We start from the raw sequence: 13,250 nt of genomic DNA, 5'->3' as shown, positions 1-13,250 counted from the left end.
CCTCTCTTTCCTTGCTCCCTCTGTGTCTCCTACACTGATCTGGACACTGATATTCTACACTCAGGGCCTTTGCATCTGCTGCTCCTCTGACCACACATCTATATGGCATCTTTCCTCATCCACTTAAGCTCTGCTTAGTTGTTCCTCTCTGGATAAATACTGTCTTAATCGTGCTCTCTACAAACATAAGCTCGCACTTCAGGCTCTATCTTCTTGCAGGTGTTATGACTGTCTCCACTGCACCCATCTCCATATGGCATGTTTCCCTAATTTCCTTATAGTATGTACACACACACACACACACACACACACACACACACACACACACACACACACACAGGCGTGCGCACAGGAAAGCATCTTCCAGAAGGGAGAAGAATTCTGTCTGCTTCAAGCCCAGGTATAGTGACTGATGTGAAGTAACTGTGAGAAGGAATGAAAAAGCCAGAGTTAGCTGCAAGCTCGGCATGGGCAGGCTGGCCTGACTGCTATTCTGCAAGCCAATGCTACATCAGCTAGAATTTAACAAATAGCACAAATCCCAGCGCTGCAGATTATTCTGAGTTCTCTCCAAAAGCATCTGGCTGCCTTCCCTCCAGTTCAAATCAGCTCCCGAATCCCAAATACATGCCCTTACAGCTCTGGCTTTGCAGATGTGAACCCAGAGGGGAAAGGAAGAGGGTTGCCTGCCCTGTGCCCATCTACTGCTCACTTACCTTTGTCATACAGGAGCACAACAGGTAGTTGTTGTGGTTCTGACTGTAGTCCCAGAATCCCTGTTGACCTAACATCGCAACACCAGGACAGAAAATAGATAGACAGTAGCCACCAGAATCCAGGTAACACCATCTTCGCTCAGACACAAAGTGCTGCTATCTCTGGCTGGCATTCATAGTGCCTTGCAGTGACCTAGGTGACCACACCCCTGCCCGATGCTACAACCTGAGCATTCCCTGCAGCAAAACCATTGATGAAATGTATTTATTCAGTGCTAATTATAGACCAAGTGCTGCTCTTTCATGTAACCAGTCTTGCACAATGCTCCCATTTTATACAGAAGGATATCAAGGTGACAATTTTAGTGTCCTCAAAGAATTGAACTCCTCTCTCAGTTGTTTCTTAGTTGTCCCCCTTTTGACAACTGTCTCATAGATGGAATGATTTTTGTTCTACTAGCTTAGTCCAATTAAAAAAAACCCTAAAATTTTGCCTCTGGTATCCTGGTCCCATTCATCATCAATTTTGAAGGAGGGGCTTTGGAAGCAGGATGAGATGCAGAATCAATCCAGAGAAGAGGAGAGTCTAGCTATTCTGGTCAGAGAGGCTCCTAGAGGAAATGTGAAGCTAATTTTACTTCTTCATCAACCCCTACCATAATAGTTCCTATATTGGTATCATTTGAAATATTCCTTCAAAACCCTTTCTGGCACTCCACTCCAGATAATCATCTGTCCCTCATCCCCCTGCACACTTAAGCAACCTAAGTCTCACAGATTGCAGAAACCTCAGATGACTAAGAGGCGACTGAATCCTGACTTCTCTCTCTCTCTCCTCCCCTCCTCCCTCCCTCCTCTCTCTCTCTCTCTCTCTCTCTCTCTCTCTCTCTCTCTCTCTCTTTCTCTCTCTCTCTCTCTCCATATATCCTGAGTGCTTAGATCAGCACTACACCTATATTCTAAATTGACACTTTAAAACACCTTATATTTTGTCGACTTCCACCTAAGAACTGGACTCTTGTCTTTAGCCTTATGCTGAATCAAGGTCTTCTTCCCAGTTTCTTTGCCCATTGGCCCATGACTTGCAGCAGCCAGTACCTCTAAATAGACTGCACCAGCTGGACCATCCAGAACTCATGGACTGGGTAGCATTCATTGTCTGATCGCACATTCTTTGCAAACCTCTGACAACTGGATGTTCCTCCTCAAATTTAATATAACCTCTATATTCTGACAAATTGCCCACCATCCTCTGACTGTTGTGTCTCTCTGCCTACCCAAACATAAAAGTCCACATCTTTCCCTATTCTCCAATCTGCCAAGGTATTCTCCCCAATGTGAATTCACCTAACCCACTTCTTCCCAGCACATGCTCTGTCTTTGATTTCCACAGACGCCCTAAACTTCTCCCAACTTTTATTACTTGTTCTCTCTGCAGCCCAGATCTGGAGGCTATCTCCCTCTTACAGTACATTCACTCTACTGTATCATTTCTGTCCCTACATGCCTCACAACTATCAAGTCCATGGAAATTCTCAGCAGTTGTCTGTTGGGAAATGGGATTAGCTTGATATTTTCTGTAGGAGCCTCTCTGATCAGAATGTCTAGACTGTCCTATCCTCTGATTTGATAGTCTAAATCACATCCTGCTTCCAAAGCCCCTCCTTCAAAGCCTTTATGAAAAAAATCTAGTCTTACCTCAGTGTGGTGGTGTACAGCTTAAATCACAAGTCATTGGAGGAAGAAGTAGGTAGATATTTGAGTTCTAGGTAAACTGGTCTACACAGTGAGTTCTGAAATAGTAGGGCTACACATAGAAACCTGCATCAAAATAAAACAGATGAAGAAAACAATAAGGCCTGATGGCATAGATTTGTGGTAGAGTGCTTTTCTAGCACATGTGAAGCCCTGGGATCAATCTCCCAATCTCCAGTTCTAGGGGATCCAATACCATCTTCAGCCTTGTGCTGGTACCAGGCATACATGCAGTGCACTTTTATATATATTCAGGCAAAATACCTTTACACATAAACATAAACAAATGTTTATAAATACAATGAAAACATCCACAACAAAGGCACCTAGATCCATAAACAATTATAACAACGAACAACAACAGCAAGGCTGGGCATGGTGGTGTGGTCCCATATTTCCAAGGGAGTTTTCAACTCATCAGTAAACGTCAGTCTCTCAAATCCTGGCTGGTTATTAATTCTTTCTTTCTTCTACTTTTTCCTCTACTTGTTATATACAAACTTTACATGTTACATCTGAATTTAAACAACTCACTTCTCATTGAAGATATTTATCCTATTCTTAGCAGCTCAGGATAATTTCCCTCTTCACACTGCTAGACACAAAGCTAACTTTCAGCTGAATGTGAATTTATGGTGGCAAAAACCTCTACATAGATATGTCTCCGCTTCAAAGTGTGCTTTCAGTACTTATAACATCCAGGTCATATGGCAAGGAACTTCCCCAATATCTGCAAATCTGAAAGAGCCAATGAATCTCTCAGCTTCCGAACTGAAGGCTCTTCCCTTGCAAATAACCACCATGGCTGTCTGTGGCTATAATGCTTTAGTTCTCATAACACCCAGATGAAGGTTAATGTGTTCTTCCTCTCCATGAACCTGGAGTATCTTTAGAAACAGGATGATGATACAAATGATGCAGATTCAGGAAAAGAGAAGGCTGTGCAGAACAACTGAGGGAATCTTGGGGAATTTTATGGTGTGATTATAAGACAGCAAGAACGTCTTTCCTTCTGTTAATCCCACAGAAGGATAATAAGAACATAGCCAAAATTTAATGCTAAAATTGAAACAATCGTTCATTAAATACTTGCCAGGTCAACTTCTCTGTACCCAGATAATGGCTTGGAGTCATGATTTGCATGTGTTTTAAAAGGCAAACAACATAATTCATCTCATTTCCATCAATTCCAATCATGGGTAAGCAAGCATATATGCTCAACTATTTCCTGCATCCTACTGTGTTTCCTGCTCACATGACTCCCACCTACATGTGATCAAGCTCCTACAGTGCAGTTGGTTCAAACAAACAAGAATAAATTGGATGTTGTTACTATTCACAACAAACAGAACTCATTGCAAAACCGCACCTTGTAAACTAGGAAGGCTCTGAACTTTTCAATTGCTTCCTTCCTTCTTCTGAGTGCTTCCACTATAGGTATGTACCACAATACCTGACACATCTGTCAGGTACACAGGGTAAGAAAATACACAGGGTAAAAAATCCTAACCCAAAACATCCAGGAAATTTGGGACACAATGAAAAGACCAAACCTAAGAATAACAGGAATAGAAGAAGAGGAATCCCAGTTCAAAGGGCCAGAAAACATCTTCAACAATATCATAAAAGAAAACTTCCCTAACCTAAAGAAAGTGATAGCCATAAACACAAAAGAATCCTACAGGACACTAAAAGATTGGACCAGAAAAGAAAATAGTCCACCCATATAATAATTAAAGCACTGAATTACAGGGGATAAAAAGAATATTAGAATCTGTAAGGGTAAAAGGCCAAGTAATATATAAAGGCAGACCTATCAGAGTTACACCAGCCTTCTCATGAGAGACTAACAGCCAGAAGATCTTGGACACATGTCATGGGGATCTGAAGAAACCACAGATTCCAGCCCATGGTACTATACCCAGCAAAACCCTCAATTATCAAAAATGGAGAAAACAAGACGTTCCATGACAAAGCCAAATTTAAAAATATGTTTCTACTAATCCAGGCCTACAGAGGATACTAGGAGGAAAACTCTAACACAAGGGTAACTAGACCCAAGGAGGGTAGCCACAGAGAAGACAGAAGAAATTAATCATCTCACAACAAACTCAAGAGCAGAGAATCATACACACACACACACACACACACACACACACACACACACACACACACACACACACACACAATACCACGTCCCCATAACAAAAACAACTGGAACTAACAATCATTGGTCTTTAATACCTCTCAATATCAATGAACTCAGTTTCCCATCAAAAATACACAAGCTAACAGACTGGGTATGCAAACAGGATCCAGCATTTTCTTGATGTAAAAGAACCACACCTCAGAAACAAAGACATACACTACCTAAGAGTAAACTGCTGGGAATAAAGTTTTTCAAGCAAACTGTCCCAAGAAACAAGGTGGACTTGCCATTCTAATATCCATTAAAATACACTTTCAATCAAAAGTAATCAAAGGAGATGGGGGAGCACACTTCATACTCATCAAAGGAAAAACACGAAGTGAAGTCTCAATTCTGAACATCTATGCCCCAAATACAAGGGCACCTGCATTCTTAAAAGTAACTTTACTAAAGCTCGAAACCTCATATAATAATCGTAGGGTACTTCAATTCCCTACTCTTACCAATGAACAGGTTATTGGGACAGGAATTAACATAGACACAGAGAACCTAACAGAAGTTATTAACCAAATGGTTTTAACAGATATCTAAAGACCATTTCACCATAAAACACAAGAAATCTACCTTCTCAACACTTTCTGAAACCTTCTCCAAAACTGACCATATAATGGGACATAAAACAGGCCTCAACAGATACAAGAAGACTGAAATAGTCCCATGGATTCTATTAGATCACCATGGACTAAGGCTGCACTTCAATAACAACAAAAACAACAGAAAGAGCATGCACACCCATGGAAACTGAACAACTCTCTAATCAATGACAACTTGGTTGGGGAAGAAAAAAACAAAGATTTTTCTAGAGTTCAATGAAAATGAAGACACAGTATACCCACACTTATGGGATGCAATGAAAGCAGTGTTCAGAGGAAAATACACAGCCTTCAGTGACTTCACAAAGAAATTGGAGAAATCCTATACTAGTGGCTTAACCCATACCTAAAACCTCTGATACAAAAAGAAGCAAACACACCAGAGTGGAGTAGACTATAGGAAATAGCCAAACTCAGCTCTGAATTCAAGCAAATAAGAAACAAATAGAACAATATAAAGAATAAACCAAACCAACAGCTCATTCTTTCAGAATGTCAACATGATAGATAAACTTTTGACCAAACTAACTAGAGAGCACAGAGACAGTATCCAAATTTACAAAATCAGAAATGTAAAGGGTGACATAAATCATCAGACTTTTTTCCATTTTTATTAAATTGGATATTTCTTATTTACATTACAAATGTTATTCCCTTTCCCGGTTTCCAGTCCACAGGCCCTAACCCCTCCCACTCCCCTTCTATATGGGTGTTCCCCTCCCCATCCACCCCCCATTACTGTCCCCCAACAATCCCCTACACTGAGGGGCGGTGTGTAGCCCAGGCACGACCAAGGGCTTCCCCTTCCACTCATAGGGATGAGGCTATTCACTGCTACTTATACAGTTGGAGCCCAGGGTGAGTCCATGTATACTCTTTGGGTAGTGTTTGGTCCCTGGAAGATCTGGCTGGTCGGCATTGTTGTTCTTTTGGGGTCGCAAGCCGATTCAGCTCCTTCAGTCCTTTCTCTAATTCCTTCAACAGGGGTCCCGTTCTCAGTTCAGTGGTTTGCTGCTGGCATTTGCCTCTGTATTTGACATATTCTGGCTGTGACTCTCAGGAGAGATCTATATCTGGTTCCTGTCAGCCTGCACTTCTTCGCTTCATCCATCTAGTTTTGGTGGCTATATATGTATGGGCCACATGTAGGGCAGGCTCTGAATGGGCGCTGCTTCAGTTTCTGTTCTAACCTTTGCCTCCCTATCCCTTCCTATGGATATTTTTGTTCCCCTATCAAAGGAGGAGTGAAGCATCTGCATTTTGGTCATCCTTCTTGAGTTTCATGTGGTCTGTGCATCTTGAGTAATTCAAGCATTTGGGCTAATAGCCACTTATCAATGAGTGCATACCATGTGTGTTTTTCTGTGATTTGGTTACCTCACTCAGGATGATATTTTCCAGTTCCATCCATTTGCCTATGAATTTCATAAAGTCATTGTTTTTTTTATAGCTGAATAGTACTCCATTGTGTAGATGTACCACATTTTCTGTATCCATTCCTCTGTTGAAGGGCATCTGGGTTCTTTCCAGCTTCTGGCTATTATAAATAAGGCTGCTATGAACAGAGTGGAGCATGTGGCTTGGTTGTACATTGAGGGATCTTTTGGGTATATGCCCAAGAGAGGTATAGCTGGGTGCTCAGGTAGTGCAATGTCCAATTTTCTGAGGAACCTCCAGACTGATTTCCAGAGTGGTTGTACCAGTCTGCAATCCCACCAACAATGGAGGGGTGTTCCTCTTTCTCTACATCCTTGCCAGCAACTGCTGTCACCTGAGTTTTTTATCTTAGCCATTCTGACTGGTGTAAGGTGGAATCTCAGCGTTGTTTTGATTTTCATTTCCCTAATGACTAAAGTTGTTGAACATTTCTTTAGGTGTTTCTCAGCCATTCTATATTTCTCAGCTTGAATTCTTTGTTTAGCTCTGAGCCCCATTTTTGATAGGGTTATTTGTCTCCCTGCAGTCTAACATCATAAGTTCTTTGTATATTTTGGATGTAAGCCCTCTATTAGTTGTAAGATTGGTAAAGATCTTTTCCCAATCTGTTGGTTGCCGTTTTGTTCTAATGAAAGTGTCCTTTGCCTTACAGAAACATTGTAGTTTTATGAGATCCCATTTGTCTATTCTTGATCTTAGAGCATAAGCCATTGGTGTTCTGTTCAGGAATTTTTCTCCAGTGCCCATGTGTTCGAGATTCTTCCCCAATTTTTCTTCCATTAGTTTGAGTGTATCTGGTTTGATTTGGAGGTCCTTGATCACCTTGAATTTAAGCTTTGTACAGGGTAATAAGAATGAATCGATCTGCATTCTTCCACATGCTGACCTCCAGTTGAACCAGCACCACTTATTGAAAATGCTATCTTTTTTCCATTGGATAGTTTTGGTGCCTTTGTCAAAAATCAAGTGACCGTAGGTGTGTGGGTTCATTTCTGGGTCTTCATGTCTATTCCACTGGTCTATCTGCCTGTGTCTGTATAAATATCATACAGTTTTTATCACTATTGCTCTGTAATACTGCTTCAGGTCAGGGATGGTGATTCCCCCAGAAGTCCTTTTATTGTTGAAAATAGTTTTAGCTCTCCTGCATTTTTTGTTATTCCAGATTAATTTGCAAATTGTTCTGTCTAGCTCTATGAAGGATTGGATTGGAATTTTGATGGGGATTGCATTGAATCTGTAGATTGCTTTTGGTAAAATGGCCATTTTTACTATATTAATCCTGCCAATCCATGAGCATAGGAGATCTTTCCATCTTCTAAGATCTTCAATTTCTTTCTTCAGAGACTGGAAGTTCTTATCATACAGATCTTTCACTTGCTTGGTTAAGGTCACACCAAAGTATTTTATATTATTTAGGACTATTATGAAGGATGTCGTTTCCCTAATCTCTTTCTCAGCCTGCTTATCTTTTACGTAGAGGAAGGCTACTGATTTGTTTGAGTTAATTTTATATCCAGCCACTTTGCTGAAGTTGTTGATCAGGCTTAGTAGTTCTCTAGTGGAATGTTTGGGGTCACTTAAGTATACTATCATATCATCAGATCTTACTACAAAAGTTTATACTCCACAAAACTGGAAAATCTAGATGAAATGGATGGTTTTCTAGACAGACACTACTTCCAAAGTTAAATCAAGTTCAGGTAAACTATCTAAACAATCCCATATCCCATAAGGAAATGGAAGCAGTCATTAAAAGTCTCCCACCTGCTATCTCTGGCTCCTGCTCTCACAGCCATTGCAGTACATTGAGCTCCATAGAGACTGGGCGACTCTGTGCCTCATGGAGGAAAATCAACAAAACATAGGCAAAGGAGATCCTAGGAAGCAGAGAGGTAAAGTGTACTCACATGCATTCTTTGTGCAAACCTGCTGAGAGCAGCACAAGGAGAAGCACCCAGATGCTTCTGTTACCTTCTCAGAGTTCTCCAAGAAGTGCTCAAAGGGGTGGAAGATCATGTCTGATAAAGAAAATGGGAACTTTGAAGATATGGTAAAGGCTGGCAAAGTTCGTTATGAAAGAGAAATGAAAACCTACACCCCCCAAAGGGGAGACCAAAAAGTTCAAGGACCCCAATGCACCCAAGAGACCTCCTTCGGCCTTCTTGTTCTGTTCTGAGTACCACCCAAAAATCAAAGGCGAGCATCCTGGCTTATCCATTGGTAATGTTACAAAGAAACTAGGAGAGATGTAAAACAATACTGCCATGGTTGACAAGCAGCCCTATGAAAAAAAGGTTGCCAAGCTGAAGAAGAAAATGAAAAGAATATTGGTGCCTATAGAACTAAAGGAAAACTGGATGCAGCAAAAAGGGTAGTGATGAAGACTGAAAAGGGCATGAAAAAGGAAAAGGAAGATGATGAGGAGGAAGAGGAGGAGGAAGAAGAAGAGAAAGAAGAGGATGAAGAAGATGATAATGAATAAATTGGTTCTAGCACAGTTTTTTTTCTTGTCTATAAAGCATTTTTACCCACCCATGCCCATAACCTACTCACTCCTTTTAAAGAAAAAATTGAAATGTAAGGTTGTGTAAGATTTGTTTTTAAACTGTACATTGTCTTTTTTGTATAGTTAGCACACTACTAAATGTGTCTTTAGATAGCGCTGTCCTGGTGGTATTTTCAATAGCCGCTAACCTTGCCTGATACAGTCTGGGGTTGTAAATTGGCATGGAAATTTAAAGCATTTTCTTGTTGATACATGTCACAAATTAGTTATATATGGGGACAATAATTTGGTTTTCATTCTGTTTTGTTTTGGTTTGGTTTGGTTTTTGAGTTTTTTCATCTTCAGTTGTCTCTAATACAGCTTATTTGAAGACAATTGTTGTTCTGTTAACTGAATACCACTCTGTAATTGCAAAAAAAAGTGTCTGTTTTGGTGACATTCTGAATGCTTCTAAATTTTTTGTTAATACAAAATAAATAAATAAATGAAACTTTCTCAACTGGGGTAAAAAGCACAGGGCCAGATGATTTTAGTGCAGAATTCTGTCAGACCTTCAAAGAAGACCTAATATCAATACTCCTCAAACTACAAAATAGAAACAGAAGGAACATTAGTGAATTCCTTCTATGAAGCCACAATTGCACTTATACCTAAACCACACAAAGACCCAACAAAGAAAGAGAACTTCAAACAATTTGAATATCATTGCAAAAATACTTAATAAAATTCTCACAAACTAAATCCAAGAACACATCAAAACCATCATTCACCATGATCCAATAGGTTTCATCCCAGGAATGCAGGGATGGTTCAATATATGAAAATCCATCAACTTAATATACTATACAAACTCAAGGAAAAATATCCACAGGATTATCTCATTAGATGCTGACAAAGCCTTTGATAAAATGCAACACCCCTTCATAGTAAAAGTCTTTGAGAGATCAGGAATTCATGGTACATACCTAAAAATAATAAAAGCAATATATAGCAAACCAACAGCCAACATCATATTAAATGGAGAGAAACTTGAAGCAATCCCACTAAAATCAGGGACAAGACATGGTTATCCACTCTCTTCCTACTTATTCAATACAGTACTGAATGTTCTAGCCAGAACAATTAAAGAACAAAAGGAGGTCAAAGGGGTGCAAATTGGAAAAGAAGCCACTGTATCACTATTTGGAATAAAATCCTCTATCCATAGGGCTGACAGAGGAAGGCTGAGTAGAAAAAAATGTAAGGAAGATTGAGAGACAGGGTGAACTAAATCAGGGCCACCTCAGGAAGGATCCAAGTGTTGGCCCTAGATTAATGCTCCATGTGTTGCAAAAGTAACCCCTGCTCTGAGTACCTGATGCATGATGGAGTACAGCAATAATATATTATGTAGACAGAGACATAAGGACACTGGATTAAAAAAGAACCCGAGAAGAGCACACACTAAGCAAACATACCACTCTCACAGACTAGGAACCTCTCCCAAGCTAGAAGGAGAAGGAAAGGGAGAGACTGTTTGCCTGAGCATGAGACAAAGGTGTTCTTTGCAGAGAGGAATGACCTTTTGCAGTTACGTTGTGTCTCAGGACTTCAAAATGTGTGCAGATTACTGCTGTGCTCATGAAGTTTGCACACACCATTTCTTTTCTTTTTTTTCTTTATTAACTTGAGTATTTCTTATTTACATTTTGATTGTTATTCCCTTTCCCGGTTTCCGGGCCAACATCCCCCTAATCCCTCCCCCTCCCCTTCTATATGGGTGTTTCCTCTCCCCATCCTCCTCCCATTGCCACCCTCCCCCCAACAATCACGTTCACTGGGGGTTCAGTCTTGGCAAGACCAAGGGCTTCCCCTTCCACTGGTGATCTTACTAGGCTATTCATTGCTACCTATGAGGTTGGAGCCCAGGGTCAGTCCATGTATAGTCTTTGGGTAGTGGCTTAGTCCCTGGAAGCTCTGGTTGGTTGGCATTGTTGTTCTTATGGGGTCTCAAGCCCCTTCAAGCTCTTCCAGTCCTTTCTCTGATTCCTTCAACGGGGGTCCCGTTCTCAGTTCAGTGGTTTGCTACTGGCATTCGCCTATGTATTTGCTGTATTCTGGCTGTGTCTCTCAGGACAGATCTACGTCTGGTTCCTGTCTGCCTGCACTTCTTTGCTTCATCCACCTTGTCTAATTGGGTGGCTGTATATGTATGGGCCACATGTGGGGCAGACTCTGAATGGGTGTTCCTTCTGCCTCTATTTTAATCTTTGCCTCCCTATTCCCTGCCAAGGGTATTCTTGTTCCCCTTTTAAAGAAGGAGTGAAGCATTCGCATTTTGATCATCCGTCTTGAGTTTCATGTGTTCCATGCATCTAGGGTAATTCAAGCATTTGGGCTAATAGCCACTTATCAATGAGTGCATACCATGTATGTTTTTCTGTGATTGGGTTACCTCACTCAGGATGATATTTTCCAGTTCCCTCCATTTGCCTATGAATTTCATAAAGGCATTGTTTTTGATAGCTGAGTAGTATTCCATTGTGTAGATGTACCACATTTTCTGTATCCATTCCTCTGTTGAAGGGCATCTGGGTTCTTTCCAGCTTCTGGCTATTATAAATAAAGCTGCTATGAACATAGTGTCTTTTTTATATGTTGGGGCATCTTGTGGGTATATGCCCAAGAGAGGTATAGCTGGATCCTCAGGTAGTTCAATGTCCAATTTTCTAAGGAACCTCCAGACTGATTTCCAGAATGGTTGTACTAGTCTGCAATCCCACCAACGATGGAGGAGTGTTCCTCTTTCTCCACATCCTCGCCAGCATTTGTTGTCACCTGAGTTTTTTTTTTTTTTTTTTTTTTTTTATTATTAACTTGAGTATTTCTTATATACATTTCGAATGTTATTCCCTTTCCCGGTTTCCGGGCAAACATCCCCTCCCCCTCCCCTTCCTTATGGGTGTTCCCCTCCCACCCCCTCCCCCATTGCTGCCCTCTCCCCAACAGTCTAGTTCACTAGGGGTTCAGTCTTAGCAGGACCCAGGGCTTCCCCCTTCCACTGGTGCTCTTACTAGGATATTCATTGCAACCTACGAGGTCAGAGTCCAGGGTCAGTCCATGTATAGTCTTTGGGTAGTGGCTTAGTCCCTGGAAGTTCTGGTTGGTTGGCATTGCTGTACATATGGGGTCTCGAGCTCCTTCAAGCTCTTCCAGTTCTTTCTCTGATTCCTTCAACAGGGGTCCTGTTCTCAGTTCAGTGGTTTCCTGCTGGCATACGCCTCTGTATTTGCTGTATTCTGGCTGTGTCTCTCATGAGCGATCTGCATTCACATTTTGATCATCCGTCTTGAGTTTCATTTGTTCTAGGCATCTAGGGTAATTCAAGCATTTGGGCTAATAGCCACTTATCAATGAGTACATACCATGTATGTCTTTCTGTGATTGGGTTAGCTCACTCAGGATGATAGTTTCCAGTTCCAACCATTTGCCTACAATTTCACAAAGTCATTGTTTTGATAGCTGAGTAATATTCCATTGTGTAGATGTACCACATTTTCTGTATCCATTCCTCTGTTGAAGGGCATCTGGGTTCTTTCCAGCTTCTGGCTATTATAAATAAGGCTGCGATGAACATAGTGGAGCACGTGTCTTTTTTATATGTTGGGGCATCTTTTGGGTATATGCCCAGGAGAGGTATAGCTGGATCCTCAGGCAGTTCAATGTCCAATTTTCTGAGGAACCTCCAGACTGATTTCCAGAATGGTTGCAGCAGTCTGCAACCCCACCAACAATGGAGGAGTGTTCCCTTTCTCCACATCCTCGCCAGCATTTGCTGTCACCTGAGTTTTTGATCTTAGCCATTCTCACTGGTGTGAGGTGAAATCTCAGGGTTGTTTTGATTGCATTTCCTTATGACTAACGATGTTGAACATTTCTTTAGGTGTTTCTCAGCCATTCGGCATTCCTCAGCTGTGAATTCTCTGTTTAGCTCTGAACCCCATTTTTAATAGGGTTATTTGCCTCCCTGCTGTCTAACTTCTTCAGTTCTT

At 41.1% G+C, this 13,250-nt stretch overlaps 1 pseudogene; it reads left to right on the top strand.

Annotated features, from left to right (window-relative positions):
* The first annotated feature begins 8,553 nt into the window (after nt 1-8,553).
* On the top strand, nt 8,554-9,195 carry LOC116905697 (annotated as a pseudogene).
* Nucleotides 9,196-13,250: the final 4,055 nt, after the last annotated feature.

Source organism: Rattus rattus, chromosome 1, assembly GCF_011064425.1.
Source record: "Rattus rattus isolate New Zealand chromosome 1, Rrattus_CSIRO_v1, whole genome shotgun sequence".
NCBI lineage: Eukaryota > Metazoa > Chordata > Mammalia > Rodentia > Muridae > Rattus > Rattus rattus.
Note: the sequence above shows the minus strand (reverse complement) of the source record. Positions and strands in the feature narration are given on the sequence as shown.